General features: G+C 40.5%; 1 protein-coding gene across 1 annotated transcript in view; it reads left to right on the forward strand.

The window, feature by feature from the left end:
• Positions 1-664: 664 nt before the first annotated feature.
• rasgrp2 (RAS guanyl releasing protein 2) overlaps positions 665-15,100 on the forward strand; it is a 65,542-nt gene continuing 51,106 nt past the window's right edge. Inside the window, exon 1 of the mRNA XM_062965411.1 lies at positions 665-800. The gene's annotated coding sequence lies outside the window, so the exon portion shown is untranslated. The remainder of the gene's footprint in view (positions 801-15,100) is intronic.

Genomic DNA, 15,100 nt, shown 5'->3' on the forward strand with positions numbered 1-15,100 from the left:
AATAATAATAATAATAATAATAATAATAATGTTTGCCAATAATAATAATAATAATAATAATGTTTGCCTATGCCTGGTCTAAAGCATCATGTTGTCTTCTAGACTTGTGATCCTTTGGTCTGCTTTTCTTGTCTAGATCCTTCTTGATTGGTGGACCTAGAACCCTGACCCAATGAATAAATTCAACCAATAATAATAATAATAATAATAATAATAATGTTTGCCTATGCCTGGTCTAAAGTATCACGTTGTCCATTTGTCCTGGTCTTAGGGCTTGGCTTCTAGACTTGTCTAGATCCTTCTTGATTGGTGGACTTAGAACCCAGACACAGGGTGGTTCTAGGTGACCCAATGAATTAATAATAATAATAATAATAATAATAATAATAATAATAATAATAATAATGTTTGCCTATGCCTGGTCTAAAGCGTCATGTTGTCTTCTAGACTTGTGATCCTTTGGTCTGCTTTTCTTGTCTAGATCCTTCTTGATTGGTGGACCTAGAACCCGGACAGAGGGTGTTTCTAGGTGACCCAAAGCAGCAGAGAATGTGACCATGGTTTGCCTCTGCAATGTGTCCCTCGGGGGACGAGTTTTTGGGTCTCCTGCCTGGGTGGAGGAGAGGGAGGGCTCTGGGTGGGAATCCCCTCCCTCTCACCGCCCCTTCCCTCCCTCTTTCTCCCTCCCTCCCTCCCTCCTTCCTTCCTTCCTTCCTTGGCTCTGGTGTTGCTGCTGCTGCTGTGGCTGCGAGGAGAGAGAGGCAGAGAGAGCAAGCAGGGAGGAAGGCACCGCTGGGCTGGTGAGTCTCGGGACCCCCTCTCTCCCCCCCCCACCCCCTCCCCATGGACACCCAGGACCCTTCCCCAAGACCCCGGGCATGTGCAGAGTGCCACTCCCTCCCCCTTCCTCGCCAAGGGAATGCTTCTGGTTCCTGCCCGGGGTTGAAATGCCATTTTTGGTCACAGCTGCATTGGATGGGGAGGAAAAGCAGCAGCAAACAAAGGCAGGTTTTGCAGGCACTCAGAAGCAGAGGAAGATAGAGAGACAGTGCTCCTGCCCATGTCCAGAGTGTATTGCTATATGACCATAGCATAGAAAGAGAGTGCTCATGCCCATGTGCAAAGTGTATTGCTATATGACCATAGCATAGAAAGAGAGTGCTTCTGGCCATGTGCAGAGTGTGTTGCTACATAATAGTAAAGGAAGATAGAGAGACAGTGCTCCTGCCCATGTCCAGAGTGTATTGCTATATGACCATAGCATAGAAAGAGAGTGCTTCTGGCCATGTGCAGAGTGTGTTGCTACATAATAGTAAAGGAAGATAGAGAGACAGTGCTCCTGCCCATGTCCAGAGTGTATTGCTATATGACCATAGCATAGAAAGAGAGTGCTTCTGGCCATGTGCAGAGTGTGTTGCTACATAATAGTAAAGGAAGATAGAGAGACAGGGCTTCTGCACATGTCCAGAGTGTATTGCTATATGGCCATAGCATAGAGAGAGGGTGCTTCTGGCCATGTGCAGAGTGCGTTCCTATATGTTAATAGCATAGATAGTATTTCTGTCCATGTGCAGAGTGTGTTGCTATATAATAATTGCATAGAGAGAGAATGCTTCTGTCCATGTGCAGAGTGTGTTGCTATATAATAATTGCATAGAGTGCTGGTGTCCATGTGCAGAGTGCATTGCTTTGTAACAACAGCATAGAAAGAGAATGCTTCTCATCTTTCATGTGTAGAGTGCTTGTGCCCATGTCTAGAGTGTATTGCTACATAATAGTAAAGGAAGATAGAGAGACAAGGCTTCTGCCCATGTGCAGAGTGTGTTGCTATATAATAGCATAGAGAAAGAGTGCTTCTGTCCATGTGCAGAGTGCGTTGCTATATGTCAATAGCATAGAAAGAAAGTGTGTTTCTGTCCATGTGCAGAGTGCGTTGCTGCATGTCAATAGCATAGAAAGAAAGTGCTTCTGCCCATGTGCAGTGTGTTACTATATAATAATTGCATATAGAGAGGGTGCTTCTGTCCATATGCAGAGTGCGTTGCTGTATGTCAATAGCATAGAAAGAAAGTGTTTTTTTTGTCCATGTGCAGAGTGCGTTGCTGTATGTCAATAGCATAGAAAGAAAGTGTGTTTCTGTCCATGTGCAGAGTGTGTTGCTATATAATAATTGCATAGAGTGCTTCTGTCCATGTACAGAGTGCTTTGCTATATGTCAATAGCATAGAAAGAGTGCTTCTGTCCATGTGCAGAGTGCGTTGCTATATGTCAATAGCATAGAAAGAGTGCTTCTGTCCATGTACAGAGTGCTTTGCTATATGTCAATAGCATAGAAAGAGAGTGCTTCTGTCCATGTGCAGAGTGCATTGCTGTATGTCAATAGCATAGAAAGAGTGCTTCTGTCCATGTACAGAGTGCATTGCTGTATGTCAATAGCATAGAAAGAAAGTGTGTTTCTGTCCATGTGCAGAGTGTGTTGCTGTATGTCAATAGCATAGAAAGAAAGTGTGTTTCTGTCCATGTGCAGAGTGTGTTGCTGCATGTCAATAGCATAGAAAGAAAGTGCTTCTGCCCATGTGCAGTGTGTTACTATATAATAATTGCATATAGAGAGGGTGCTTCTGTCCATATGCAGAGTGCGTTGCTGTATGTCAATAGCATAGAAAGAAAGTGTTTTTTTTGTCCATGTGCAGAGTGCGTTGCTGTATGTCAATAGCATAGAAAGAAAGTGTGTTTCTGTCCATGTGCAGAGTGTGTTGCTATATAATAATTGCATAGAGTGCTTCTGTCCATGTACAGAGTGCTTTGCTATATGTCAATAGCATAGAAAGAGAGTGCTTCTGTCCATGTACAGAGTGCTTTGCTATATGTCAATAGCATAGAAAGAGTGCTTCTGTCCATGTACAGAGTGCTTTGCTATATGTCAATAGCATAGAAAGAGAGTGCTTCTGTCCATGTGCAGAGTGCATTGCTGTATGTCAATAGCATAGAAAGAAAGTGTGTTTCTGTCCATGTGCAGAGTGTGTTGCTGTATGTCAATAGCATAGAAAGAAAGTGTGTTTCTGTCCATGTGCAGAGTGTGTTGCTGTATGTCAATAGCATAGAAAGAAAGTGTGTTTCTGTCCATGTGCAGAGTGTGTTGCTATATAATAATTGCATAGAGTGCTTCTGTCCATGTACAGAGTGCTTTGCTATATGTCAATAGCATAGAAAGAGAGTGCTTCTGTCCATGTGCAGAGTGCATTGCTGTATGTCAATAGCATAGAAAGAAAGTGTGTTTCTGTCCATGTGCAGAGTGTGTTGCTGTATGTCAATAGCATAGAAAGAAAGTGTGTTTCTGTCCATGTGCAGAGTGTGTTGCTGTATGTCAATAGCATAGAAAGAAAGTGTGTTTCTGTCCATGTGCAGAGTGTGTTGCTATATAATAATTGCATAGAGTGCTTCTGTCCATGTACAGAGTGCTTTGCTATATGTCAATAGCATAGAAAGAGAGTGCTTCTGTCCATGTGCAGAGTGCGTTGCTATATGTCAATAGCATAGAAAGAAAGTGTGTTTCTGTCCATGTGCAGAGTGCATTGCTGTATGTCAATAGCATAGAAAGAAAGTGTGTTTCTGTCCATGTGCAGAGTGCATTGCTGTATGTCAATAGCATAGAAAGAAAGTGTGTTTCTGTCCATGTGCAGAGTGTGTTGCTGTATGTCAATAGCATAGAAAGAAAGTGTGTTTCTGTCCATGTGCAGAGTGTGTTGCTATATAATAATTGCATAGAGTGCTTCTGTCCATGTACAGAGTGCTTTGCTATATGTCAATAGCATAGAAAGAGTGCTTCTGTCCATGTGCAGAGTGCGTTGCTATATGTCAATAGCATAGAAAGAAAGTGTGTTTCTGTCCATGTGCAGAGTGTGTTGCTATATGTCAATAGCATAGAAAGAAAGTGTGTTTCTGTCCATGTGCAGAGTGTGTTGCTGTATGTCAATAGCATAGAAAGAAAGTGTGTTTCTGTCCATGTGCAGAGTGTGTTGCTATATAATAATTGCATAGAGTGCTTCTGTCCATGTACAGAGTGCTTTGCTATATGTCAATAGCATAGAAAGAAAGTGTGTTTCTGTCCATGTGCAGAGTGCATTGCTGTATGTCAATAGCATAGAAAGAAAGTGTGTTTCTGTCCATGTGCAGAGTGTGTTGCTGTATGTCAATAGCATAGAAAGAAAGTGTGTTTCTGTCCATGTGCAGAGTGTGTTGCTATATAATAATTGCATAGAGTGCTTCTGTCCATGTACAGAGTGCTTTGCTATATGTCAATAGCATAGAAAGAGAGTGCTTCTGTCCATGTGCAGAGTGCGTTGCTATATGTCAATAGCATAGAAAGAAAGTGTGTTTCTGTCCATGTGCAGAGTGTGTTGCTGTATGTCAATAGCATAGAAAGAAAGTGTGTTTCTGTCCATGTGCAGAGTGTGTTGCTATATAATAATTGCATAGAGTGCTTCTGTCCATGTACAGAGTTCTTTGCTATATGTCAATAGCATAGAAAGAAAGTGTGTTTCTGTCCATGTGCAGAGTGCATTGCTGTATGTCAATAGCATAGAAAGAAAGTGTGTTTCTGTCCATGTGCAGAGTGTGTTGCTGTATGTCAATAGCATAGAAAGAAAGTGTGTTTCTGTCCATGTGCAGAGTGTGTTGCTATATAATAATTGCATAGAGTGCTTCTGTCCATGTACAGAGTGCTTTGCTATATGTCAATAGCATAGAAAGAAAGTGTGTTTCTGTCCATGTGCAGAGTGCATTGCTGTATGTCAATAGCATAGAAAGAAAGTGTGTTTCTGTCCATGTGCAGAGTGTGTTGCTGTATGTCAATAGCATAGAAAGAAAGTGTGTTTCTGTCCATGTGCAGAGTGTGTTGCTGTATGTCAATAGCATAGAAAGAAAGTGTGTTTCTGTCCATGTGCAGAGTGTGTTGCTATATAATAATTGCATAGAGTGCTTCTGTCCATGTACAGAGTGCTTTGCTATATGTCAATAGCATAGAAAGAAAGTGTGTTTCTGTCCATGTGCAGAGTGTGTTGCTGTATGTCAATAGCATAGAAAGAAAGTGTGTTTCTGTCCATGTGCAGAGTGTGTTGCTGTATGTCAATAGCATAGAAAGAAAGTGTGTTTCTGTCCATGTGCAGAGTGTGTTGCTGTATGTCAATAGCATAGAAAGAAAGTGTGTTTCTGTCCATGTGCAGAGTGTGTTGCTATATAATAATTGCATAGAGTGCTTCTGTCCATGTACAGAGTGCTTTGCTATATGTCAATAGCATAGAAAGAGAGTGCTTCTGTCCATGTGCAGAGTGCGTTGCTATATGTCAATAGCATAGAAAGAAAGTGTGTTTCTGTCCATGTGCAGAGTGCATTGCTGTATGTCAATAGCATAGAAAGAAAGTGTGTTTCTGTCCATGTGCAGAGTGCATTGCTGTATGTCAATAGCATAGAAAGAAAGTGTGTTTCTGTCCATGTGCAGAGTGTGTTGCTGTATGTCAATAGCATAGAAAGAAAGTGTGTTTCTGTCCATGTGCAGAGTGTGTTGCTATATAATAATTGCATAGAGTGCTTCTGTCCATGTACAGAGTGCTTTGCTATATGTCAATAGCATAGAAAGAGAGTGCTTCTGTCCATGTGCAGAGTGCGTTGCTATATGTCAATAGCATAGAAAGAAAGTGTGTTTCTGTCCATGTGCAGAGTGCATTGCTGTATGTCAATAGCATAGAAAGAAAGTGTGTTTCTGTCCATGTGCAGAGTGTGTTGCTGTATGTCAATAGCATAGAAAGAAAGTGTGTTTCTGTCCATGTGCAGAGTGTGTTGCTATATAATAATTGCATAGAGTGCTTCTGTCCATGTACAGAGTGCTTTGCTATATGTCAATAGCATAGAAAGAGAGTGCTTCTGTCCATGTGCAGAGTGCGTTGCTATATGTCAATAGCATAGAAAGAAAGTGTGTTTCTGTCCATGTGCAGAGTGCATTGCTGTATGTCAATAGCATAGAAAGAAAGTGTGTTTCTGTCCATGTGCAGAGTGTGTTGCTGTATGTCAATAGCATAGAAAGAAAGTGTGTTTCTGTCCATGTGCAGAGTGTGTTGCTATATAATAATTGCATAGAGTGCTTCTGTCCATGTACAGAGTGCTTTGCTATATGTCAATAGCATAGAAAGAGAGTGCTTCTGTCCATGTGCAGAGTGCGTTGCTATATGTCAATAGCATAGAAAGAAAGTGTGTTTCTGTCCATGTGCAGAGTGCATTGCTGTATGTCAATAGCATAGAAAGAAAGTGTGTTTCTGTCCATGTGCAGAGTGCATTGCTGTATGTCAATAGCATAGAAAGAAAGTGTGTTTCTGTCCATGTGCAGAGTGTGTTGCTGTATGTCAATAGCATAGAAAGAAAGTGTGTTTCTGTCCATGTGCAGAGTGTGTTGCTGTATGTCAATAGCATAGAAAGAAAGTGTGTTTCTGTCCATGTGCAGAGTGTGTTGCTATATAATAATTGCATAGAGTGCTTCTGTCCATGTACAGAGTGCTTTGCTATATGTCAATAGCATAGAAAGAGAGTGCTTCTGTCCATGTGCAGAGTGCGTTGCTATATGTCAATAGCATAGAAAGAAAGTGTGTTTCTGTCCATGTGCAGAGTGTGTTGCTGTATGTCAATAGCATAGAAAGAAAGTGTGTTTCTGTCCATGTGCAGAGTGTGTTGCTATATAATAATTGCATAGAGTGCTTCTGTCCATGTACAGAGTGCTTTGCTATATGTCAATAGCATAGAAAGAAAGTGTGTTTCTGTCCATGTGCAGAGTGCATTGCTGTATGTCAATAGCATAGAAAGAAAGTGTGTTTCTGTCCATGTGCAGAGTGTGTTGCTGTATGTCAATAGCATAGAAAGAAAGTGTGTTTCTGTCCATGTGCAGAGTGTGTTGCTATATAATAATTGCATAGAGTGCTTCTGTCCATGTACAGAGTGCTTTGCTATATGTCAATAGCATAGAAAGAGAGTGCTTCTGTCCATGTGCAGAGTGCGTTGCTATATGTCAATAGCATAGAAAGAAAGTGTGTTTCTGTCCATGTGCAGAGTGTGTTGCTGTATGTCAATAGCATAGAAAGAAAGTGTGTTTCTGTCCATGTGCAGAGTGTGTTGCTATATAATAATTGCATAGAGTGCTTCTGTCCATGTACAGAGTGCTTTGCTATATGTCAATAGCATAGAAAGAAAGTGTGTTTCTGTCCATGTGCAGAGTGCATTGCTGTATGTCAATAGCATAGAAAGAAAGTGTGTTTCTGTCCATGTGCAGAGTGTGTTGCTGTATGTCAATAGCATAGAAAGAAAGTGTGTTTCTGTCCATGTGCAGAGTGTGTTGCTATATAATAATTGCATAGAGTGCTTCTGTCCATGTACAGAGTGCTTTGCTATATGTCAATAGCATAGAAAGAAAGTGTGTTTCTGTCCATGTGCAGAGTGCATTGCTGTATGTCAATAGCATAGAAAGAAAGTGTGTTTCTGTCCATGTGCAGAGTGTGTTGCTGTATGTCAATAGCATAGAAAGAAAGTGTGTTTCTGTCCATGTGCAGAGTGTGTTGCTATATAATAATTGCATAGAGTGCTTCTGTCCATGTACAGAGTGCTTTGCTATATGTCAATAGCATAGAAAGAGAGTGCTTCTGTCCATGTGCAGAGTGCGTTGCTATATGTCAATAGCATAGAAAGAAAGTGTGTTTCTGTCCATGTGCAGAGTGTGTTGCTGTATGTCAATAGCATAGAAAGAAAGTGTGTTTCTGTCCATGTGCAGAGTGTGTTGCTGTATGTCAATAGCATAGAAAGAAAGTGTGTTTCTGTCCATGTGCAGAGTGTGTTGCTATATAATAATTGCATAGAGTGCTTCTGTCCATGTACAGAGTGCTTTGCTATATGTCAATAGCATAGAAAGAGAGTGCTTCTGTCCATGTGCAGAGTGCGTTGCTATATGTCAATAGCATAGAAAGAAAGTGTGTTTCTGTCCATGTGCAGAGTGCATTGCTGTATGTCAATAGCATAGAAAGAAAGTGTGTTTCTGTCCATGTGCAGAGTGTGTTGCTGTATGTCAATAGCATAGAAAGAAAGTGTGTTTCTGTCCATGTGCAGAGTGTGTTGCTATATAATAATTGCATAGAGTGCTTCTGTCCATGTACAGAGTGCTTTGCTATATGTCAATAGCATAGAAAGAGAGTGCTTCTGTCCATGTGCAGAGTGCGTTGCTATATGTCAATAGCATAGAAAGAAAGTGTGTTTCTGTCCATGTGCAGAGTGCATTGCTGTATGTCAATAGCATAGAAAGAAAGTGTGTTTCTGTCCATGTGCAGAGTGCATTGCTGTATGTCAATAGCATAGAAAGAAAGTGTGTTTCTGTCCATGTGCAGAGTGCATTGCTGTATGTCAATAGCATAGAAAGAAAGTGTGTTTCTGTCCATGTGCAGAGTGTGTTGCTGTATGTCAATAGCATAGAAAGAAAGTGTGTTTCTGTCCATGTGCAGAGTGTGTTGCTGTATGTCAATAGCATAGAAAGAAAGTGTGTTTCTGTCCATGTGCAGAGTGTGTTGCTATATAATAATTGCATAGAGTGCTTCTGTCCATGTACAGAGTGCTTTGCTATATGTCAATAGCATAGAAAGAGAGTGCTTCTGTCCATGTGCAGAGTGCGTTGCTATATGTCAATAGCATAGAAAGAAAGTGTGTTTCTGTCCATGTGCAGAGTGCATTGCTGTATGTCAATAGCATAGAAAGAAAGTGTGTTTCTGTCCATGTGCAGAGTGTGTTGCTGTATGTCAATAGCATAGAAAGAAAGTGTGTTTCTGTCCATGTGCAGAGTGTGTTGCTATATAATAATTGCATAGAGTGCTTCTGTCCATGTACAGAGTGCTTTGCTATATGTCAATAGCATAGAAAGAAAGTGTGTTTCTGTCCATGTGCAGAGTGCATTGCTGTATGTCAATAGCATAGAAAGAAAGTGTGTTTCTGTCCATGTGCAGAGTGTGTTGCTGTATGTCAATAGCATAGAAAGAAAGTGTGTTTCTGTCCATGTGCAGAGTGTGTTGCTATATAATAATTGCATAGAGTGCTTCTGTCCATGTACAGAGTGCTTTGCTATATGTCAATAGCATAGAAAGAGAGTGCTTCTGTCCATGTGCAGAGTGCGTTGCTATATGTCAATAGCATAGAAAGAAAGTGTGTTTCTGTCCATGTGCAGAGTGCATTGCTGTATGTCAATAGCATAGAAAGAAAGTGTGTTTCTGTCCATGTGCAGAGTGCATTGCTGTATGTCAATAGCATAGAAAGAAAGTGTGTTTCTGTCCATGTGCAGAGTGTGTTGCTGTATGTCAATAGCATAGAAAGAAAGTGTGTTTCTGTCCATGTGCAGAGTGTGTTGCTGTATGTCAATAGCATAGAAAGAAAGTGTGTTTCTGTCCATGTGCAGAGTGTGTTGCTATATAATAATTGCATAGAGTGCTTCTGTCCATGTACAGAGTGCTTTGCTATATGTCAATAGCATAGAAAGAGAGTGCTTCTGTCCATGTGCAGAGTGCGTTGCTATATGTCAATAGCATAGAAAGAAAGTGTGTTTCTGTCCATGTGCAGAGTGCATTGCTGTATGTCAATAGCATAGAAAGAAAGTGTGTTTCTGTCCATGTGCAGAGTGTGTTGCTGTATGTCAATAGCATAGAAAGAAAGTGTGTTTCTGTCCATGTGCAGAGTGTGTTGCTATATAATAATTGCATAGAGTGCTTCTGTCCATGTACAGAGTGCTTTGCTATATGTCAATAGCATAGAAAGAGAGTGCTTCTGTCCATGTGCAGAGTGCGTTGCTATATGTCAATAGCATAGAAAGAAAGTGTGTTTCTGTCCATGTGCAGAGTGTGTTGCTATATGTCAATAGCATAGAAAGAAAGTGTGTTTCTGTCCATGTGCAGAGTGTGTTGCTGTATGTCAATAGCATAGAAAGAAAGTGTGTTTCTGTCCATGTGCAGAGTGTGTTGCTATATAATAATTGCATAGAGTGCTTCTGTCCATGTACAGAGTGCTTTGCTATATGTCAATAGCATAGAAAGAGAGTGCTTCTGTCCATGTGCAGAGTGCGTTGCTATATGTCAATAGCATAGAAAGAAAGTGTGTTTCTGTCCATGTGCAGAGTGTGTTGCTGTATGTCAATAGCATAGAAAGAAAGTGTGTTTCTGTCCATGTGCAGAGTGTGTTGCTATATAATAATTGCATAGAGTGCTTCTGTCCATGTACAGAGTGCTTTGCTATATGTCAATAGCATAGAAAGAAAGTGTGTTTCTGTCCATGTGCAGAGTGCATTGCTGTATGTCAATAGCATAGAAAGAAAGTGTGTTTCTGTCCATGTGCAGAGTGTGTTGCTGTATGTCAATAGCATAGAAAGAAAGTGTGTTTCTGTCCATGTGCAGAGTGTGTTGCTATATAATAATTGCATAGAGTGCTTCTGTCCATGTACAGAGTGCTTTGCTATATGTCAATAGCATAGAAAGAGAGTGCTTCTGTCCATGTGCAGAGTGCGTTGCTATATGTCAATAGCATAGAAAGAAAGTGTGTTTCTGTCCATGTGCAGAGTGTGTTGCTGTATGTCAATAGCATAGAAAGAAAGTGTGTTTCTGTCCATGTGCAGAGTGTGTTGCTGTATGTCAATAGCATAGAAAGAAAGTGTGTTTCTGTCCATGTGCAGAGTGTGTTGCTATATAATAATTGCATAGAGTGCTTCTGTCCATGTACAGAGTGCTTTGCTATATGTCAATAGCATAGAAAGAGAGTGCTTCTGTCCATGTGCAGAGTGCGTTGCTATATGTCAATAGCATAGAAAGAAAGTGTGTTTCTGTCCATGTGCAGAGTGCATTGCTGTATGTCAATAGCATAGAAAGAAAGTGTGTTTCTGTCCATGTGCAGAGTGTGTTGCTGTATGTCAATAGCATAGAAAGAAAGTGTGTTTCTGTCCATGTGCAGAGTGTGTTGCTATATAATAATTGCATAGAGTGCTTCTGTCCATGTACAGAGTGCTTTGCTATATGTCAATAGCATAGAAAGAGAGTGCTTCTGTCCATGTGCAGAGTGCGTTGCTATATGTCAATAGCATAGAAAGAAAGTGTGTTTCTGTCCATGTGCAGAGTGCATTGCTGTATGTCAATAGCATAGAAAGAAAGTGTGTTTCTGTCCATGTGCAGAGTGTGTTGCTATATGTCAATAGCATAGAAAGAAAGTGTGTTTCTGTCCATGTGCAGAGTGTGTTGCTGTATGTCAATAGCATAGAAAGAAAGTGTGTTTCTGTCCATGTGCAGAGTGCATTGCTGTATGTCAATAGCATAGAAAGAAAGTGTGTTTCTGTCCATGTGCAGAGTGTGTTGCTGTATGTCAATAGCATAGAAAGAAAGTGTGTTTCTGTCCATGTGCAGAGTGTGTTGCTATATAATAATTGCATAGAGTGCTTCTGTCCATGTACAGAGTGCTTTGCTATATGTCAATAGCATAGAAAGAGAGTGCTTCTGTCCATGTGCAGAGTGCGTTGCTATATGTCAATAGCATAGAAAGAAAGTGTGTTTCTGTCCATGTGCAGAGTGCATTGCTGTATGTCAATAGCATAGAAAGAAAGTGTGTTTCTGTCCATGTGCAGAGTGCATTGCTGTATGTCAATAGCATAGAAAGAAAGTGTGTTTCTGTCCATGTGCAGAGTGTGTTGCTGTATGTCAATAGCATAGAAAGAAAGTGTGTTTCTGTCCATGTGCAGAGTGTGTTGCTATATAATAATTGCATAGAGTGCTTCTGTCCATGTACAGAGTGCTTTGCTATATGTCAATAGCATAGAAAGAGAGTGCTTCTGTCCATGTGCAGAGTGCGTTGCTATATGTCAATAGCATAGAAAGAAAGTGTGTTTCTGTCCATGTGCAGAGTGCATTGCTGTATGTCAATAGCATAGAAAGAAAGTGTGTTTCTGTCCATGTGCAGAGTGCGTTGCTATATGTCAATAGCATAGAAAGAAAGTGTGTTTCTGTCCATGTGCAGAGTGCATTGCTGTATGTCAATAGCATAGAAAGAAAGTGTGTTTCTGTCCATGTGCAGAGTGCATTGCTGTATGTCAATAGCATAGAAAGAAAGTGTGTTTCTGTCCATGTGCAGAGTGCATTGCTGTATGTCAATAGCATAGAAAGAAAGTGTGTTTCTGTCCATGTGCAGAGTGTGTTGCTGTATGTCAATAGCATAGAAAGAAAGTGTGTTTCTGTCCATGTGCAGAGTGTGTTGCTATATAATAATTGCATAGAGTGCTTCTGTCCATGTACAGAGTGCTTTGCTATATGTCAATAGCATAGAAAGAGAGTGCTTCTGTCCATGTGCAGAGTGCGTTGCTATATGTCAATAGCATAGAAAGAAAGTGTGTTTCTGTCCATGTGCAGAGTGCATTGCTGTATGTCAATAGCATAGAAAGAAAGTGTGTTTCTGTCCATGTGCAGAGTGTGTTGCTATATAATAATTGCATAGAGTGCTTCTGTCCATGTACAGAGTGCTTTGCTATATGTCAATAGCATAGAAAGAGAGTGCTTCTGTCCATGTGCAGAGTGCGTTGCTATATGTCAATAGCATAGAAAGAAAGTGTGTTTCTGTCCATGTGCAGAGTGCATTGCTGTATGTCAATAGCATAGAAAGAAAGTGTGTTTCTGTCCATGTGCAGAGTGTGTTGCTGTATGTCAATAGCATAGAAAGAAAGTGTGTTTCTGTCCATGTGCAGAGTGTGTTGCTATATAATAATTGCATAGAGTGCTTCTGTCCATGTACAGAGTGCTTTGCTATATGTCAATAGCATAGAAAGAGAGTGCTTCTGTCCATGTGCAGAGTGCGTTGCTATATGTCAATAGCATAGAAAGAAAGTGTGTTTCTGTCCATGTGCAGAGTGCATTGCTGTATGTCAATAGCATAGAAAGAAAGTGTGTTTCTGTCCATGTGCAGAGTGCATTGCTGTATGTCAATAGCATAGAAAGAAAGTGTGTTTCTGTCCATGTGCAGAGTGCATTGCTGTATGTCAATAGCATAGAAAGAAAGTGTGTTTCTGTCCATGTGCAGAGTGTGTTGCTGTATGTCAATAGCATAGAAAGAAAGTGTGTTTCTGTCCATGTGCAGAGTGTGTTGCTGTATGTCAATAGCATAGAAAGAAAGTGTGTTTCTGTCCATGTGCAGAGTGTGTTGCTATATAATAATTGCATAGAGTGCTTCTGTCCATGTACAGAGTGCTTTGCTATATGTCAATAGCATAGAAAGAGAGTGCTTCTGTCCATGTGCAGAGTGCGTTGCTATATGTCAATAGCATTGAAAGAAAGTGTGTTTCTGTCCATGTGCAGAGTGTGTTGCTGTATGTCAATAGCATAGAAAGAAAGTGTGTTTCTGTCCATGTGCAGAGTGTGTTGCTATATAATAATTGCATAGAGTGCTTCTGTCCATGTACAGAGTGCTTTGCTATATGTCAATAGCATAGAAAGAAAGTGTGTTTCTGTCCATGTGCAGAGTGCATTGCTGTATGTCAATAGCATAGAAAGAAAGTGTGTTTCTGTCCATGTGCAGAGTGTGTTGCTGTATGTCAATAGCATAGAAAGAAAGTGTGTTTCTGTCCATGTGCAGAGTGTGTTGCTATATAATAATTGCATAGAGTGCTTCTGTCCATGTACAGAGTGCTTTGCTATATGTCAATAGCATAGAAAGAGAGTGCTTCTGTCCATGTGCAGAGTGCGTTGCTATATGTCAATAGCATAGAAAGAAAGTGTGTTTCTGTCCATGTGCAGAGTGTGTTGCTGTATGTCAATAGCATAGAAAGAAAGTGTGTTTCTGTCCATGTGCAGAGTGTGTTGCTATATAATAATTGCATAGAGTGCTTCTGTCCATGTACAGAGTGCTTTGCTATATGTCAATAGCATAGAAAGAAAGTGTGTTTCTGTCCATGTGCAGAGTGCATTGCTGTATGTCAATAGCATAGAAAGAAAGTGTGTTTCTGTCCATGTGCAGAGTGTGTTGCTGTATGTCAATAGCATAGAAAGAAAGTGTGTTTCTGTCCATGTGCAGAGTGTGTTGCTATATAATAATTGCATAGAGTGCTTCTGTCCATGTACAGAGTGCTTTGCTATATGTCAATAGCATAGAAAGAGAGTGCTTCTGTCCATGTGCAGAGTGCGTTGCTATATGTCAATAGCATAGAAAGAAAGTGTGTTTCTGTCCATGTGCAGAGTGCATTGCTGTATGTCAATAGCATAGAAAGAAAGTGTGTTTCTGTCCATGTGCAGAGTGTGTTGCTGTATGTCAATAGCATAGAAAGAAAGTGTGTTTCTGTCCATGTGCAGAGTGTGTTGCTGTATGTCAATAGCATAGAAAGAAAGTGTGTTTCTGTCCATGTGCAGAGTGTGTTGCTGTATGTCAATAGCATAGAAAGAAAGTGTGTTTCTGTCCATGTGCAGAGTGTGTTGCTATATAATAATTGCATAGAGTGCTTCTGTCCATGTACAGAGTGCTTTGCTATATGTCAATAGCATAGAAAGAGAGTGCTTCTGTCCATGTGCAGAGTGCGTTGCTATATGTCAATAGCATTGAAAGAAAGTGTGTTTCTGTCCATGTGCAGAGTGTGTTGCTGTATGTCAATAGCATAGAAAGAAAGTGTGTTTCTGTCCATGTGCAGAGTGTGTTGCTATATAATAATTGCATAGAGTGCTTCTGTCCATGTACAGAGTGCTTTGCTATATGTCAATAGCATAGAAAGAAAGTGTGTTTCTGTCCATGTGCAGAGTGCATTGCTGTATGTCAATAGCATAGAAAGAAAGTGTGTTTCTGTCCATGTGCAGAGTGTGTTGCTGTATGTCAATAGCATAGAAAGAAAGTGTGTTTCTGTCCATGTGCAGAGTGTGTTGCTATATAATAATTGCATAGAGTGCTTCTGTCCATGTACAGAGTGCTTTGCTATATGTCAATAGCATAGAAAGAGAGTGCTTCTGTCCATGTGCAGAGTGCGTTGCTATATGTCAATAGCATAGAAAGAAAGTGTGTTTCTGTCCATGTGCAGAGTGTG

This window comes from Anolis carolinensis, unplaced genomic scaffold, assembly GCF_035594765.1.
Source record: "Anolis carolinensis isolate JA03-04 unplaced genomic scaffold, rAnoCar3.1.pri scaffold_14, whole genome shotgun sequence".
Lineage (NCBI taxonomy): Eukaryota > Metazoa > Chordata > Lepidosauria > Squamata > Dactyloidae > Anolis > Anolis carolinensis.